General features: G+C 37.9%; 1 protein-coding gene across 1 annotated transcript in view; it reads right to left on the bottom strand.

Moving 5' to 3' along the window:
- The window catches only part of castor1 (cytosolic arginine sensor for mTORC1 subunit 1), a 38,517-nt gene that overhangs the window by 25,851 nt on the left and 496 nt on the right, over positions 1-12,170 (bottom strand). The window lies entirely within an intron of this gene.

Below are 12,170 nucleotides of genomic sequence, written 5' to 3'. Positions count from 1 at the left end.
CCCATAACAATAATACTGCTTCTGAATATTTCTGCCACATCTTAAAATAAAAAACACAAATCAAAAAAAGCAATTGAAAACCCATCTAGACTGTGAATATTTAATTGATTGGGGGAAAACAATTGTCTTTAATTTAAGTTTAATTGATTTATTGATTGTTAATCTACAATTGTAAATGTATTGGTTATTGAATCTTTTCACTTGTGGCAATCAACTTTTGTTACCTGTCCTACGACACTTGCTGAACAAACAGGCTCTAGACTAATGTTACTCAATTATTACCTGTTTTGTAAGTCTTTTAGATAGAAGCGTCTGCCAAGCAAATAAATGTAAATCAGTAATTCTTTATTAAGAATGTAGTTTGAGATAATTCAAACAAACATAAACCTAGAAAGCTATACACAATTTTGTATGAATTGGAGAACCTCAATAACATTCACAGCATAACAGAAAAATAAAGTTAGTAGACTGAAGTGAACAAGTAAAGAGGCAGAGAGCAGATCAGTACATTTTTAAAGTTAAGATTTTCAGTTACTCATAACTTGTAGCCTGCTCAGATGTCACCTAAATTCAGCTTCTAATATCTCCTGAAGTGATGATAACCACTTGTGCCTACTGGCAGCCCTTTCTAAACTGCTGCACATCTGTGCTCAATAGGTGCTGACTGGTGAAATTTGCAAAGTGTTTTCTGCAATGTATATGCTATATTTGCTAGTGACATTGTTCACCAAATATATTTTTTGGGGGGGGAGAATTCTCCTTGTACCCAGTTTAGATAAACATTTTTTCCCCTCTAGTACCCAAATATGCTTTGCAGGGCTAGTGTAACATCAAAGGGCTGTAGTAGCTATGCTCAAAACCTTCATGCATGTATACTTAAAGATCACTGCCAATCTGCTTCTGGTATCCATGACATCAAGATCCAATCAGCACTCCAGCCTCCCCCCGAATGCATTTAGAGGACACAAATGCTTGGCAGTATGAGAATATTAGGAGTACTGCCACTAGACAGAACACCAATACCCATTTCCTAGAAAAAGAAAAAAAAACAGTGCCATGTGGCTAATTTACATACATAATTAGCTGTGTGCTACAGCTATGATACAAAAGACACATGCAACCCTCTGAAATAAGGAAAAATGTATTGCTGTGTTCAAGGCATTTCTGTATTCTTCATGGAAGGAAAAAAAGTGCAAATCATTTGCACCGAGATCATGTACAAAAAATGCAGCTACACTCAGGACCATGACTTCAAACAATGGAATGAGCCAGTCCCAGGCTGACACACGGCTAATGTGCACCCCAAGATTGGAACTCTGTGAGCGTAATGATCTTCTCACCCCGCTAAACCCCACCCCCCTTCACATAACTGCTAGTTTGTGGAAATATGTTGCATTTTGTTTGTGGTTATTGTTCCGCCTGTGTCTTTTGTTGATAGAGGCATGGTAGCACAGTGGTTAGCACTGCTTCGAAACAGCTCAAGTCACATTTTTAGTCCAGAATAATCAGTCCACCATAGTTGGTAGATGCTTCCTTAATAATAATAATAATAATAATTCATTACATTTATATAGTGCTTTTCTCAGTTTTAGCCCTCAAGGACACTTAAAACACCATTGTACCATTGTGGTCCAATTCTCCCCCATTAACTTGAATGCAGTTTGCACAGTTCCTGAACATTTCCTCGATTTCACTGAATTGAAGGCGAAGGAAACTCAGAAGGGTTTGCTTATCACTAATGCTTAGCAATAAATGGATTGTACTTAATACATACACCATAAATATAACTGGAATAGCGTGCACTCTGTCCTTTAAAACTAAACTGCTGCACATGATATATTTAAAAGCACTAACTCACACAAACAGAAAAATAAAAACACCCTCCGTAAGTTTCAGTGGAACTACAACCCTTAGGTTTCAACAAGTAAAACAACTGTTGAGCAAAGGAGACAACTGAATAAAATTAACTCCATAACTTAAATGCTTTCAAACACCAAGGGTAAATTAAAAAGGGGGGTGGCTGGGATTTGGAGAGTAGGAGTACAAAAGAAAAAAAAATATTTTACAGAAGATAAACTATACAGATACAACACAATTATGCTGGACACGAGTCAATTAAGAGACACAAGAAAGGTTTTCAAGCATAAATTTAAATATTATAAAATGCTGACACATCACAAAGAACCCTAGTTAATCCCATTGATTAGGATCCACAAAAGTAAACCATAATATAAAAAGGAGTTTCTTGTATATACTGTATGGCAAACAGAAAAAAGAAAATGCATTTTACGCATTGTGTTATATGATCATGTCACTGACAACAAACTGCACACAACTGTGTGCTTCTCCTTGTTCAGCTGTAAAGGAGTGACTAAATGGACCTCTGATTACTACCGCAAATGGGAGAGGATATTGTATTACATAGCATCACACTCTCTTCAACAGCTTTGCAAAACCCGCCACCCTCAAATGTCAGTGGCAAGAAATTACTCAAGGTCCTACAGCTCCCTGTTTCATAGCCGCAAAACCCGGCCTTCAACATATGCAGTTGAGCTAAAGGAAAACTCCTTTCATGTCGTTCGGTGAGAAGGCATCAAGTTAGAGTCCAACTACTTCTGATGTCAGAGAACAAATTCTTGAACAGGCAGCGACAATTATATTTTATATAAAATGTATAACATGCTGGACTTTTCAGTGGAAGTGTGCTTTATTATACCTGTGTGTGTGTGTGTGTTTCATATATACAACAATAACTCACTGAATAAGAGTTCATTCTGAGCTTCAGCCATAGCAGTGGAGTCAGTATACAAAACCTTCAACTTCAACTCAGTCTCCTCCATTTGTAATTAGACTCAATCGTGAATCAGCAGGTTACCTTTTTAGTACCCTAACCTGTTAAATTTGGGTTTAAAAGCTGTGGTGATTCCATTATGGATTTTTTTTTTTTAATATATTAGCTGAAGTACCCATCGTTGCTTGAGTATATTTGTAGAATGGGTTAAGGAAAGAAAGCAAAGGTTTGTGTGTGTTTTTAAATGGTGACCCTGTTATTATTGCTAGCTGTTCCATCCATCATCCACAAGGCCTCTTTATCAATATCTCTGCTCTTATTACTTGAGAATTTGTCCTTTTTGGTCTGAATGGGTGCCCTGTGGTGGGCTGGTGCCCTGCCCGGGGTTTGTTTCCTGGGATTGACTCCAGCAGACCCCCGTGACCCTGCAGTTAGGATATTGTGGGTTGGATAATGGATGGATGGATGGTCTGACTGGGTCCTAGAACTTTGGGAACTCCTTGCTGGGTTGACCCCAGGGACGCCGTCATGTCCAATTTGCACTCTTAGCTCAAGGTGGACAACTCATAGTGCCTAAATAATGAAGAAAAGCTGACCAAACTGGATTTAAGCAACAACCCTTTCATTCTCCATTGTGTTGTGCTGCACTTCCACTCTCAATCAAGGCTTACCCAACATCCCCCTTCAGAAGTCCACAATACTCATTTTTATATTACAGCCTGCAGCGTGAAACTGAAATTCAGTACACTTTCAGTGACTCCAATAATCCCATAATTGATGCCTACTTCAGAGCCAACTCCAACATATGGGTTTAGTATGACAAACATCTATTTCAGATATACACAGTAAATTTTACTTCAAATTCACAATTAGTATCAGAGCTACTTTGGACTTGCATTTGGTCCACAAGCACACATACTTGATGAATGCCTCCACAGCAGTGGAGTTATCTAGTCGTTCTAAGACAGTGGCATGCAGTTGAAACCAAACCGCCTTAATCTCAGTTGCACAAAGGCTTGCAGCATTTTTTGGACATTGTTTGTACTTTTATTTTGAAACTCCATCTTTGTAAACAACCGTTAAAACTACCAAAACAAACATGAACTAATAAAATTCCAGTATTAAATTGTCCTGTTTGCGATTACCATAAAATACAGAAAAACAAGAAAGCTGATGTTGTGCCAGGCAAACTTTAACTACAAGCCTGTACAGAGACTGAAATTTGGTTGTGGAGCAACTATTCATCTATTCTGCCATGCTCCGTTTCTGGTTGAGCATGCTAAAATTAAACAACTCACCAAACCAACTGTGTTCTCCCTTGACTTCATGGAAAACTCAGCTAACCAAAGACCATTCCCTAGCAGCTGAGTGACCTGGTCACAATGCACCAGCTATGAACAGTCCCTGTGCAAAAAATGAAAGGTATGTAGATAAATACTGTGGATTGTTAGCCACCCACTGTGATAGTTAGGAAAAGCAGACCACACAGAAGCAGAGTGTTTGTAGAAATAAATAGAACCAAAATCCATGAATATCTGTCCCTTACACTTACTCAATAATAGAAAACATATTAACTGTTCATATAAATAACACTTCTTTGATTCCAAAGCTCAAAAACAGACACATGGTCATTACTGCAGGAACAGTCTACCATATCCACATCACCAGAGGGCTGAAATAAAGGATATCAAAGTGGTTCTTATTTACCAAAGTGACTTATTTACCAAAACCGGAAACATAAAATTCACTCCAACCTATTTGTCAAGGAGTCGATCGAATTTACTACTGTGGATACATTAATATTCTTTACTGCTCTAGCAGTTCATTTTTCTGTCTCAATATAACTTCAAGCAAGGGGATAAAATTAAATTATCCTTTATGTCACAGGTGGATATTTCCATAAGTTGTCCTACCAGCCATGCTGGTTTTGAGAATTAGACCATCTGATCACAAATTTGTGAAACTGCATTCCCATATTTTCTCCATGTCTTGCCTCACTACACTTACTCATATCTTGAAGGTATTTCTGGAAGGTCTGAGGTTGCAAGTAAGGTTTCTAGGACCATTAAGGTGACACATACAGAGTACAGCCAAATTCTTATTTGCATGTGCTATTCAATTTGACACAATTCACCACTCACCAGCACCATGTTTAGTGAGAACAATAACAACCACCACCTTACCTCACAAATTTGATCCTCTTTACTTGAAACATTTCAGATCATAATTAGGGGAATGGTGATGAACAGAAATTTTGAATCCTTGCCAAAGATCTTCAATGAATTCTGACACTACAGAGCTTTAGACTGTTATCCCTATGGTCCTTATTTTTCACAAAATCCTATCCAAAAATAAAAAAACCAACATACACACCCCATGAAGTGTTTAAAAAAAAAAAACCCATGTGGACATATCAAGATTTGGTCTTCATTTAAACAATATCTTCAGATAAAGGTGATGCAAATGAAAAAACAGAAATATCACTTTCAAATAATTTAATCAACTAAAATATAAACAGATGTAATTTCTGTATGTGAAAAAGCAAGTCCCCCTTGGTTCTAATAGCTGGTGTTTGTTGCCTCGTCAAGTAGGCGTTTCCTATAACTGTCTAGCAGTCTCTGATATTGCCTGGGAGAAAACTTCCAGACCTCCATGTGGAATTCTTTCCGCTGTGTCATGTTTCAGGGTTGTCATGTGCCCAGCCAGCTTCAAATCCTCCACAGCATCTTGATGGAATGTAGCTACGGGCTTTGCCTTTGTGATTACAGAAACTTCTATTTCCTTCTTTTCAACCATTTGCTGTTGGCATCAGTGGTATGTTTAAGGTCAATGTTGCATTGCAAGGTCCTCAAGCACCATTTGGTACAATGAAGAATTCATACCGAATTCTAGGATGGTGAGCTTCCCAGGTCCTGCTGCACCAAAGCAGCCCCAAACCATAACATTTCCAGCACTATGCTTTATAGTTGGTATCAGGTTCTTCAAGTCAAATACTATCTTTGGTTTTCTCAAAACATATCTTCTAATACTATAGCAAAAACTCCATCTTTGTCTCATCTGTCCAGAGAATATTGTTGTGGAATTCCTGGTCCTTGTAATTGAGAAAAAAAACTAAAGATTGCCCATTAACACCCAGGCAAAGGTCTCCTTCTGGCAAGCTTCCTAGGCAACCCTAATTTGCACAACCTCTTTCTAATGGTAGACTCGTGCACTTTGGCATCAACAGTGGCAAGAGCTACCTGTAGGTCCCATGATGAAATTCTGAAGTTTTTAAAGAAAGCTTCCAGTAACTTGTGTTCTGCTCTCTCGTTAAACTTTCCGTGGTGGCCTAGCATGGACAAGATGGCAGTTGCCTGAGATCTTCTCCTCTTGGAATGATCTTCCAGACAGTCAAATGGTTAATTTTCAGTTGTTTGGAGACCTTTTTAAATCCCTTCCCAGATGCTTTAACCTTCTTTCTAAAGTTCACAGGGAGCTCTTTACATCTGAACATGGCGATAATACACTTTACTAACAAAGAGCAAACCAAATTAAATGTCTAACATTTAAATAAGGCAAGATCCTCTCTAATGAAGTTCTAATCATTTGCACAAGGGGTGAACCTGCTTTTTTCACATGTGAAAGCCTTAATTTGTGTTTATTTAAGCTATTCAATAGAATAAAAACTGTAAGTGTGGGTTGATGTTTATTCTATTGCTATTACTATTCTATTCTTAGTCAGGAAGTGTAGTGCAGTGGTTAAGACCATGGACTTCAAACCCTGAGATTGTGGGGTTCAAATCCCACCACTGACACTATGTAACCCTGAGCAAGTCATTTCACCCGCCTGTAGTCAAATTGGAAAAAAGAAATATAAGTAATTGCATCTCAAATGTTGCAAGTCACTTTGGATAAAGGCATCATCCAAATAAATTAATGTATTACAACGAATCGTCTATTTATAGACACTGTTTAAATGAATATCAAATCTTAATATGTCCGAATATGTTAAAAAAGGAAAAACATTTAATGGAGTGTACTCAGTTTTTCACGTGACTGTATTTGTTTTCATCCAAAACAACTGGAGGAAAACTGCAAAAGCAAAATGACAATGTGTGACAAGTGCATACCTTAAAACACCATATTCTGTGGCAATGAGAGCAAAATGACAAGCGAGCTGAACAAGGCTAGACAGACTACATATCAAAGTGGTCCACAAACAAACTGAATGTGGATCTGACATTCTGAGTAGCTTCAACCAATTAAAAAATAAAAAAGTAAAACAATGTACATCTTTAATTGTAATTTAAAAACATAATAAAAGGTTATTTTGGATAAACTAATGTGAGAATCACATTGCCATTTAAGAGGTTTTATTGGAGGTATAGCCTATTATATACACTCACATTTTTGTTTTGTTTAATTCTTTCTATCTTGGGTTTTGCAACACATATATGAAATAACATTATTATTATTATTATGCAGAAGACTACAAAAAAAAAAAATCAGATAAAAGTCCATTGCAGCCACCGTCTTTACTGTGCATAAACAGACGGAGAAGGAGAAGACGACAACAAACAAGAGAAAGAAGCATAAAAGGGCAAACTAGTTAAAAAAAAAATAAATAAAAATCTTTTTTGGCACCCCACTGTTATTTGAATCATATAAGATGAAGACTACAGAATAATTTGGCTGTAGTCTGGGACATGCTCTACTTAAAACAATGCTTTAAAAGGAAAGCACAATCACTCTGCCATGTCACAACAGAGCAACATCAACCACCTCATTGTTTACCTCTTACAGGCGCCATTGTTTCAGCAGAATTTCACATCACAAACACCGAAGACATAATCCAAGCTTCATAACTGGGTCAACCAATCACCAACAGAAAAGAAAATGGGGTAACACTCTTAGATAATATGCCGTTGCCAAACATTGAAACTTGCAAGGATATTCTATAAGCCCTCAACATGTTATTAACCCTATTTTAAAATGAAATCAGTTATGTTTCAGATATCAAAGAGCAGTTGTGAAGAAAAAGAAAAGAAAAATTCTCATTAAAACATTGAGACACAAAACCTGCCGTCATCCCTCTGGAATAGCTTAAATGCAAAGCCCCAATATGTCACAACTAGCACTCCACACAAGCATTTAAGTGAATTAGAGACTGGGAGGTCTGTCAGACCAAAGGGAAATAAAACAGAAGCACCCAAGAATTAAGTCCAATAATAAACAGCAAACACACATCCCGCTGCTTTGGTAAAATGAGTCATACCGTCAGCTAGCTAGCAATTACAGAAGAGTCGGTAACAAGGCATTTGAACAGCACATGTGAAGTTCACAAAAAGGATAATCATCCCCACTATTTGCACAGGAATGCTTTTCTTTTCTTCTTCTCAATGTCACCATAAGCTTGCTATTCCCAAATACTTAAGATCAAGTGAAATATGATACAAAAGCTGCTAAAAAATAATCTCTGGTTCTTTAGGTGACGAATGTAGAACAAGCTGATGATGAAACAGTTCATCAAGCTTTTCTCCTGACTTTAAGTCAAGAGATAATGTATTATACAATCTGACAAAAAAAACACACAAATCTCTCAGTACACTCTCTAGGAGATACTTATTAATAATAAATAACACACTCACTCAGCAGCAGAAATGCTGCAGGAGTATCTCAGACATTATTTGCCTCTACGTGCAATGAATGCTGTTTACTTAAAAGTACTACTTTGAATGAAATACGGAAATAAAAAGCCATACTCATGCAGTACAAGCCCTTAGGAAAGTAAAGCAAATAAAAGTCAGCAATACTGTACACACGTGTAACAACTGCGATGTTAACAAGCAAGTCCAATTAGCACAGTCGAGTTAAGAAGTAGAATTAGTATTTTACATATATTTATTTATTATACACACATACGCATATAGCCGGGCAAAAATAAAAACCCTACTAGTCGCAATACACCTGCACACATTCAAGAAACCGCAACAACAAGTCATCCACAGGAAAAACCCATCATCAATCAGAGCAGGCCCTCTATTCGAGAAGTAGGCTGGCATCTGCACTCCCAGTTGTGTCCAGATGTTTGGGGACAATCTCCATGCTGCCGATTATATTTGCAGTTTAAAAACCAAGTATATAACAAAGGAAGGATTTCCAGGGATTTACTAAAAATTGCTTCAAGTGCAGCTCTCCGGTCCTGCCAGTTTAACTCTGTTTTGTCCAATAATAAACAACCAGCAGGAAAGCAGCCAGCTTTCTTCTTAAAGAGTCCTGCAATTGTTTAATTGCTCTGTACAGATCCCAGTGATACTGGATTAGTCATTTCACATTTTTTATGTAATTAGTTAATTGTGATGCCAATCTGTTACGTGATTACTCGTAAACTAATGTGGCTAGATCTTTGTTCTTGGTCTTCATTGAAAGCTTATGACCACTTTACTGGTAAGAAGTACATTTTAATGTAGGTTAAGACGGACCCCACAAGCCCATCTATTGATAATACCACTGGACACACTACACACGTTCAGAAATCATAATCCGGTCCAAGCGTGTACACTTGTAAGCAACTGTAAACTCTCCGCCTGTTGTTTACATCTAGCCTTTTGTAACATTTCATTTTAAGACTGCAGGGCTGCAAATTTCTTTAGTATTTCTGTATATAACTGGTGCCTCTATTCCAAGTAATTTATAAACTGTTGCCAACTGTGCACAAACATGATGAAATCATACAAGCTGTAAATCATTTATGTGAAGGTATTCCAAAAGCGCAAGCCAAAGATGTAAATAGTACAACCAGCTCAGTACCCTCCAGATAACTAGCAAATATAACTAAAAAGGGAGCTCTTAAAACAAACAGACACATTTCCTAAAAAGCTCCAGGCAGCTCTTCTGTAAAACCATCTGAACACTGCACTGCCCACCCTGCCACACATTCATTTAATGAACTCATTGGTGCAATGAACCAATCTAAGCAGCATGGGGGGTATGGCAACAAGGCAGGAACCAGACCCCCGACCACCCAACTACAAGAGTTAAAAGGAATTGCACACTTTCAAAAATGTATACGAAGATGCAGCCTAAAACGATTTGTAAAGGAACTTGCACATTTCTTCCTAACCTTACAATTGCTCAATATGCACCCCTTGTCAATCCTGTAGTCCAAGTCATCTCGGACCTTCTCTACCATACCTGGCATGGCAGCCACAATGCATTCCTTAATAACCTCAAATGCCTGAAAAATATCATCGGTAACTCTACAGTTTGGTGGATGCTTAATGTTTGTATTAGTTACTAAGTGACTAATTTTTGAAAATGTTCAATTCATTTTACAATCACACTGTATACAAAATAAGAGGTGGGGAGTTGCACTCTTGTTACCAATCAGAATTATACCCACGTGTTTTGCATTCAGGGGTGACGGCATACTCCACATAATTCTATCCAATTGTATAACCCCAAGAAAATAAGGGTAGACAGGCAGACACAAACAGGAAATGTAATTACTTTAGACAGGCAACGTGATGTAGTAGTTAAGGCTTTGGACTTCAAACCCGCATGTTGTAGGTTCAGATCTCGCAGGGACCTGGGCCGCTCACCATCACAGAATTCAGTATGAATTCTTCAATTTACCAAATGAGGCTTGTGGATAATGCGAGGTCATCTATCAGAAGACTGAGGCTCAACTGAAAGTGAACCTTGCAAGTCACTTCTGCTGCCTGTGATCCACTTGGAAAACCAACAAATGTAACCAATTAGATCTCAAATGTTGTAAGCGACATTGGATAAATGCATCCACCAAATATCACAAATCTTTACATTAATGTAACACTTTTCTTGCTACTCAAAGAGCTTTTACATAGACAAGTAATAATAAAAGCAGTGACACTGAATATAAAGTAATATTTATTAATATACTGTAGAACCTTCATGCTCAAGGTGCTTCAGAGAAACTTTAAACAAACAACAGGGCATATGACATTGGATTCAAATAAAATCCACATAAAACACTAAATAAAGATAATACAGGAAACACGGTGCTTTGAACTAGAATAAGACCCAATAAACCAGAATAAAAATACAAAACACTATAAGAAAACCCTGAACAAATAACATAATTTGTGATGTAAATGCTAATCATTCTAAACATCTGGACAGAACTTAAAGAAGGGTCAGAATGTCCCTTAAGTGTAAAGGTACCCCATAAGAGCAAGTTAAATGCCTTCCTGAACAAATTAATTTTTAATTTGGCTGTTTAAAAGAATGAATTGAGCCAACTCTTCTCATTAAATTTAGAGAGGTTGTTCCAAAGTCTGGGAGCAATGGAACTGAAGGCTCAGTCATCCATACAGTGCAGTTAAGTTCGGGGCACAATGAGACTGGCAGCATTGGTGGACCTTAGTGAGCAGACAGGCGTGTAGTGATGAAGGAGGCCACGTAAAGCTTTATAGGTTATTAACAGAGTTTTATATTCAATCCTGTAAGACACAAGGAGCCAGGAGAGGGTGGAGTGGGAAGTGTGTTATGTACCCACCGCTGAGAGTCTGTGTATGGAACCAACTGGAGCTGTGAAAAAAGGTAAGAAGGAGCATCTGCCAGTAAGGAGATACAGTAGTTGATGCAGTTAAAAGTGTAGAGAAGTTTCTCAGCATTAGAAAAGAAAAGAAATGAGCAAACAGGGCATATGATACAGAAGAGGAAATAAGTTTCTTAACATGGTCAATGTGGGTAGAATAAGAAAAGAAGGAATCAAAAATGACACCAAGATTCATCACCAAGTGTGACTGAAAAGAAGCTCATATTCCTAGGCTAAAGTTTAGCACCAATTATTACCCTATATATAATAGAAAAGTGTATTACAGCCCTGAAACAAATATTGCCAATACCCCAATGTGTCAATTATAACGTGATCTGCATGATGGGAGGTGACATTACACAGCATAGTGGTCTCTGCAGCACACTGGCTAACTGTAGAATCATGGGCAGCATTTGCCACGATGGTCTCTGATGAGGGCAGCATCCAACTTTCTGCCAAGTCTAATGCTAGTCGTGCCATACTAATGTGCCAAAAACAGACCACCTATCCACAACTGCAATCACTCCCCAGTACTGGTAACAGGATGGGTGCCAGAGTCCACACTTTTAACCGGTTATGACTGACACCTCTAAATGCATACAAAACTAACGTAGAAACGATGAGGAATGCAGTTTTTTTAACAACTTTTTAACAACATCGGCAAAATGAAAGGGAAGGCGCGTCCCCTGAATGATAACAGTAAAGTTTAAAAGCCTGGTGGCGCAGCGTGGTCACAGTCCTCATGCTGTTATTTATTTATCTGCCTTCACTTTACACCCTCTTATTGATGGGTCTGTGTACACATTGCAGGACCCCATTTTT

The sequence above is a fragment of the Polypterus senegalus genome, chromosome 12, assembly GCF_016835505.1.
Source record: "Polypterus senegalus isolate Bchr_013 chromosome 12, ASM1683550v1, whole genome shotgun sequence".
Lineage (NCBI taxonomy): Eukaryota > Metazoa > Chordata > Cladistia > Polypteriformes > Polypteridae > Polypterus > Polypterus senegalus.
This window is presented reverse-complemented; position numbering and strand designations above follow the sequence as displayed.